Raw genomic sequence first — 6,591 nt, forward strand, 5'->3', positions numbered from 1 at the left:
TAATTAACCAAGAACCATGCATTGCATTTACCCTTCATTTTTGTAATACCTTCACCCTACAGACCTCCTTCTTCACTCTGCCATCTCTGAGAATATATCAGGTTCCAGACCCTCTGAGATACGCGTAGAACGAGTAGCCCAGACGACGCCCACCATTAACTTAGAATCAGCGCCGCCGCATCGAAGCCAGTTCAGGAATCGCCCCCAACAAAGGCGACGGTTTCCACCATGAAATTTATGCGACCAGTTCCAGTTTCGAGTTGCCAAGAGTCTCGGGCCTAATCGACTGCCAATTAGAGGTAATCAGCAATCAATGTCTGGCGTATTTGGTCAGCTGCAATAAAGATTTCCATTTCAGCGCAGATCTTTAGATCTCCTCGGAGCAACCTCCCTCGCCTAGCCTTTGTTTTTGGGACGCCTTTTGTGTGAATCGTACCAAAACCGGAAATGCAAACAGAAAAAGTCAGGGTCTGACATCGATATGAGGTAATAAAAGGGTTTTAAACAAAAACAAAAGCCACACTACATCACAAAATCCACCAAAAAAAAAACCTGAACCCATCCCAAACCCAAATGGTTCCGCTCCCTCCTCCAGTGAAGTGCAAATATTTTTTAAAAAATATTTCAAAAGTCGCGTGCGCTTGTTTTAATGCATTTTTGCACACTTGACTGACTGACTGACTGGCTGACTGGCGGAATGGTTCACCCCAAAGAGAAAAAGGGTTACGATCGGTATTTTAGGGGTTGTGCTATCCTCTGCTGCCTGCCTTTTGATTTATTTTTAATGGGCCTCTCATATTTTTGTGCAGTCTCATAAACTAGCTGTACAATATTGATTTTGCTCTCGGCCTGATCTATATTTTATGAGCTGACAATTGGACAAATCGTGGGTTGGCCGGCAGGAAGGGCAGAAAAGGGTTAGGGGTGATTATAGGAAATGGTATTTTGGAGAACCTTTTGGGACTTTTTAAATTTTAGAATGTACAATTTGTATTTGTGAAAGGTTGTGGGAATATTTGAACTAAAATTTAGACTTAAAACTAAACGTATTAAGAATTTTATAAAGATATATATATTATTTTATAATATTTCCAAAAATTATGTTTAATAACTAAATTTCAAATACAACAAGTTTGAAGTACAACCAAGTTCCATATATTTTATATCCCAACGAATATCCTCAAAAACCCACCCTGATCTTCAACTCAAACCCAACTTGTTTTAAGGATTATCCTTCGAACTCAACACATTTGAGTCCTGCACAGCCTCATCAAACATGTTTGCCTGTCTTTCCCTTAAATACTTCAAGGGTTGTTTGTTTTTTCTAAGATACCAAACAAACCGCAAGAATTTCTTTACCAAAAAACAAGTTTTTCTTATTTTTACTGAGACAAACAATTAGGAAAACCAACAACTGACAGCTTCCATTGAGCTTCTTTGTGTTTATTTATGCATTTTCCTTTCACTTGATTTCATTTTGCGGAGGGAAAGATGCCAGACATTTGCATTTTCTTCACCCCCCAAAGCAGCAGCAATTTGCTGACCCATTTTCCTAATAATTTTCTCAAGTTTCCTCCAGGTTATAGCAATTCAACTGGAAACACTTCAACTTCAAATTGAGTTTCAACTTTTTTCAAATTTCTTCCAACTGAGTTGGCCTGACCCAATGTGAACCTTCTTAGCCATGGGACAATCCCATCCAAGTTAGGGCATTGACTTGTTCTCGGTATTTTTTTTTTTTAAATAATGTAAATTAGATTTTCTTTTACACATGGTCGGGCTCAAGTGTCTGATTGATATTTTTGAATAATTTTCAGATATTTATCTATAGGGTTTTGGGTGCTCGAATACTGGTAGGGTTTTATCTGTGCAATTGAATCTCAGTTTTTCGGCTTACATTTATCCCTCACCGTCACTCTGACAGGTCGAACGAATTACCTTTTCTCTCCTGCCCACATTTTGCATATTTTGAAAATGGAATTTTGAAAAAAGAACAAAGATGATGTGTGTGCAGCTTCTGGTAATGCTCGCACTGTGTCTAATTGCGTGGATTGTGTGTGTTTGGAGTGTACAATGGGATTGATGGACTGTCAGCCAGGGTCTGTCCATTTATTATGATTCTGCATTTCGGGGTTGCTTCGGCTGCTGCTGCTCTCTGCTCGATTTAATTAAATTTTCTGCGCCTGCGCGCAATTTTTTACTCATTTGCCTTTTGTTAGGGAGTCCCCGGGTTCAGTTTTCTCTCTTTTATAGAGGATCCTTTTTGTGTGGTTGAGGCTGACCAGGTTGACCGCTCTTTGGACACGCCTACTTGTTATTGAATTTCTTTTTTGGTAACCAAATACTTTTTAGAAATTTTCATACCTGGTTTTATTTCATGTATATTAATTTTACTTTATTTTATTGTTTAGAGAAAAGCATATTCAAGTAAAAGTACGCTTTCAGAGCTAGAAAATATAATAAAAAAATATTATTTTACTAAGAAATAATTCTTGAAACTATCTTTCTTTAATTTTAAATGGTTTTTAGACCTCAAACAACTTTTAAAATAATATAAATCATTATTTAAAGTGTTCTTAATATTTTATCAACATTTTACTTATATTTTATAACCGATCAAAATCTCTCTTTTTAGCCTTCATCTGATCAGTCACAGCTAAATCAACTTCTTTCCAGTTGAACTCATTCTGTCAGCTTGGCTTTCGACATTCACTTAATCAAATTTCGAAATCAATAATTAATCAACTGATGGCAAGGCCCAGGAAATCATTTGTCGCTGGAAAAATCATTAACATGCGTCCCTACAAATTCCGCTCACACCCCCGGACTATGCAAATTTTTTACCCGTGTTTTGGCCTCGACTCGTGTAAAGTTACACAAAACAGATAGAGAGGGAGAGGGAGGGCAAGGCTCCTGAAAATTTATCCAGAAAGGATAATATTCGTACAGCATAATCAGGGCGAGATGAGCGAGGTCCTGGCATTTGCATATATTACAACTTATGCTGGTCCTTTGATGTTTGATGAAATTAGCAAAGGCTCCGGCTCAGGCTCAGTAGCAGCCCGAAATCTGCTCCAATCCCCGTCGTATTAAATTTATTATAATGATGTCAATGCAGAAAGGCCACTCGGCCTTCCTTTATCCCCTCTTATTTGTATTTATATTTATTTTGATTTTTATTTGTTTTCGTTGGCGGCTTATTAAACCATAAATAAGCAGGTTAGCTGGCAGGATGTTCGTTGCTGCTGTGCGGAAATTATGAAAATACTCAAATTGCCCACATCCTGCCCAGGGAAATTTCCTTTTAGCCGGCCCAACCACCTGTCTTCAGCAAGGCGGCCCTTCCTTTTTGCTCATCCGCATTTTCTTGGGAGGAAAGACTCCTCCATTTCCGTGGCATACTTTGCGGCTGTTGTGGCTTTGAGTGCTGCCTGTGTGCTGCTGGGTAATTTATCATGCAAGAGCATAAGCAAATTATGGCCCAAACAAAGCGAGCCTGAAAGGTTTTCATAAATTCAAGTCCGCTTAAAGCCTTTTGCCTGCGTTCAATCGTAAAAACTCTCTCGTCCTCGTCCTCACACTCACACTCACTCGTTAGCCACTTTTCGGCGAGGCCGCTAATGAAACTGGCCAAACTTTCTGCGGGCCAAAACGCATCGCAAATTGGCAACATCAATTAGAGTGGCTGAAAGTGGGTGGGGGGGAAAAACATATGCAAACTAGTTACCCGCTTAGTGGGTTTAGTTGGTTTCAGTTTCAGTTTCAGTGTTAGTAGACTTTTGCAGGCGCCGAAATTTTCGCTCAAACTCAATTAAAAAGTTTTTGGTCAAGTGGCAGACGGCGACAGACAATTGGCAGAATTTTGGAATGAAATCCAACAGAGTTACCAAGAAAAAGTCTTTTAAAAAAAACATATATTAGTTCCCACTTTATTTTTATTTTGTTGTACCCTTCAAAACCATAGAAAACTTCCCGGGTTAAGTGTCTGGGGGTGATGAAACTCCAAGCCCCAATTAATTTTATCACATGCATTCGATCAAATTCAATTAAAAGTTAAACGCCAAAGCGCGTACGTGAGCCATTACTCAAACCCGCAGGCAAAGGGTCCTTTGCAAGTTGAACCTTTTCGCAGCCGCAGTTATCATTGGACCAACAGGTGGCTGGAAGGCCGTTGAATTCGCCTCCACCAAATGACCCCATCAATAAAGATCCCATTGAGTGGCGGCGGCAGGCTAAAAGGCTTCAGAGCCACCCAAAAGCATTTCCCCCGAGAGCCAGGCAATTTGCCGGGACTTTTGTGTCCTTCTGTCTGTCAGCCACTTTTAAAAAGTGGCCATGTTTCAAAAGTTATCGAATGTTTGGGGTGGGGCACGGGCACGAGTGCCTGTTTTTGTGAGACAGGTTAGGTTGTGGCCCTTCTCTCTGATAGGTGGATCGAAACTTTTCTGTGCCACATTCCAACTTGTCCGTAATTCAATCAGTGATGGAGGCATTGCCACACGTGAGCTGTTTACGGAATGTTTGAAGAGCTCTCGCTCTGGTTTAGTCGATTAGTTTGGGTTTTAGTGATGACAAAGTGAGGGAAATGGAGGGTTTTATAGTTTTTGATATTTTAAAAGGTTATAAATCTTTAAAATTCATAGAAATGAGGAGTTTTGTGATGATCCAGGTAAAAATATAAATCGAAAATTGTTTAATTCGTTCGTCTGGTTGTCCTCTTGTTAAACAGAACTTTTACAAAATATAATTATTGTGTTTCAATTAATTGCTTCAAATAAATAAAGATGGCTCGCACCAAGCAGACAGCTTGAAAATCTACTATAGGAAAGGCCTCACGCAATCAGATTTGCGTAAATCCAATCAATCAACTGAAGGTGTAAAGAAGCCACATCGTTATCATTTAGGAACTTTGGATCTTCATGAGATCCGTCGCTACCAAAAGTCGACAGAGTTGCTTATCTGAAGTGATGCTCATGTGCCTGGTGCGTAAAATCGCCCAGGATTTCAAAACCGACTTGCGTTTCCAGTCGGTCGCTGTCAGAGCCCTTCAGGAGGCATCCGAGGCCTATCTGGTGGGTCTATTCGAGGACCCCAATACGCGTGCTATTTTTACCAAAGGCGTCATTATAAGCCCAAGGACATTCAGCTTGCACGCTGCATCCATGGCGAGCTTAATTAAGCTAAATCATGACCAGGATCATCTATGTCCTTATCCATTTACTGTGTTTCGGTGTTCTCTACTGTCAAAAACACACTGATTAATTTTTTTAATTTTTAATTTTCTTAAATACTTACACTTATAACTCTTATTATTATAAATATTATTGTACATTAGTTTGTAAGTTTTTGGTTGTTGGAGGAAAGCTTAAAAGCACTTGCACCTATCAAATAGAAAATAATTTATATTTAACATAACACCGAAGACTGAATTGAGTATACTTACCTTATACATATTACACTATAAATATATATAAATCTAAAGAATATACATTTTATACATTTGTACAAAAAAATTAAGTTGATGTCCATAACGATTCCATGTTTGTGATATATTTTCTCATCTGAACGAATCGCTAAAATATGTCTAGTTTTCATTATAATGTTTATTGGCAAAATTGTGTGAATTAAAGTGCCATCATAAGCTCTTGAGTGGTTTCAGCTTTGATGTAAGATATTTCGAAAATAATAATATATATAATATATAATCTGCAGGTAATGTCCACTTTTAGATTGAGATAACAGTATCCAGAATGTTAAGCAACTTACCTTGAGGTAGTTCCAGAAATTTGGAAACTAGTCTTCGAGTTTGTAGAATCAATTGATGGTTTCTGGATATTTTTGTTTATTTCAGTTTTAATATCAAAATACATATATTTACTTGTGTAGAAGCACACAAGCTTACTTCAGACTAATTTTACTTCTGACCCCAAAACGAAAATAACAAGACAGATAAGAGAAACCCACTTGTTCTGGAAAAAAAATAAATTGATTAAAAGGTACACAGTTCCTTAGTTTTGATTTTATGGATTTCTCAAGTTTTTTTTAAGTTTTTATGCTAAGTATTTAAATATTAGCGTAGAAACTGATTAAATTCTTTATTTATTGTTGTGAAATATATATATTTTAAGTCACTCAAGTCTAACAAAAGTGTCTTTAACATGGCCTACCTCTTTATAAACATATAAAAGTTATTAAGTTAATCTTCTAACCGATTTTTGTAAAAACAGCTTCATATTTTATAACAAACCCTTGTTTTTTTTATGTCTCTTATTCAATAACCCTTTTAAACACTCGTGAGTCACGCTTTCATCCCTTGGTCACCTACCCAGGAATGACTCGTTCCACAAAATTGGCTTCTGCAAACTCGAGGGACCCGAGGAACCGCATCATCTACTCAGCAGTAGGAGCCATCAGCACAAATGCGACCACATTAAGGTGCGAATAGAGCCAATAAGAGTCAGAAGAAGATGAGAACCAAGACTGAAATGAAGGAGCTGACAACCGCAGGACATATTCTCACCTCGACGAGACAGGACATCTGCTCAATAATGCAGTAATAGACGCTCTTCCAGAGGTGTTGAACTGGGTCAG

At 38.2% G+C, this 6,591-nt stretch overlaps 1 long non-coding RNA gene across 2 annotated transcripts; it reads right to left on the bottom strand.

Annotated features, from left to right (window-relative positions):
- Window positions 1–4,664: 4,664 nt before the first annotated feature.
- On the bottom strand, window positions 4,665–5,951 carry LOC138927898 (uncharacterized). 2 transcript variants are annotated; one of them, XR_011444346.1, is made up of 4 exons: window positions 5,767–5,951; window positions 5,444–5,706; window positions 5,296–5,381; window positions 4,665–5,237 (listed from the first exon to the last, which is right to left on the bottom strand). It is a non-coding gene; the product is annotated as an uncharacterized lncRNA (long non-coding RNA). The 2 variants fall into 2 exon arrangements; XR_011444345.1 differs by having other exon boundaries at window positions 4,665–5,240; window positions 5,767–5,949.
- Window positions 5,952–6,591: the final 640 nt, after the last annotated feature.

This window comes from Drosophila kikkawai, chromosome 2L (assembly GCF_030179895.1).
Source record: "Drosophila kikkawai strain 14028-0561.14 chromosome 2L, DkikHiC1v2, whole genome shotgun sequence".
NCBI lineage: Eukaryota > Metazoa > Arthropoda > Insecta > Diptera > Drosophilidae > Drosophila > Drosophila kikkawai.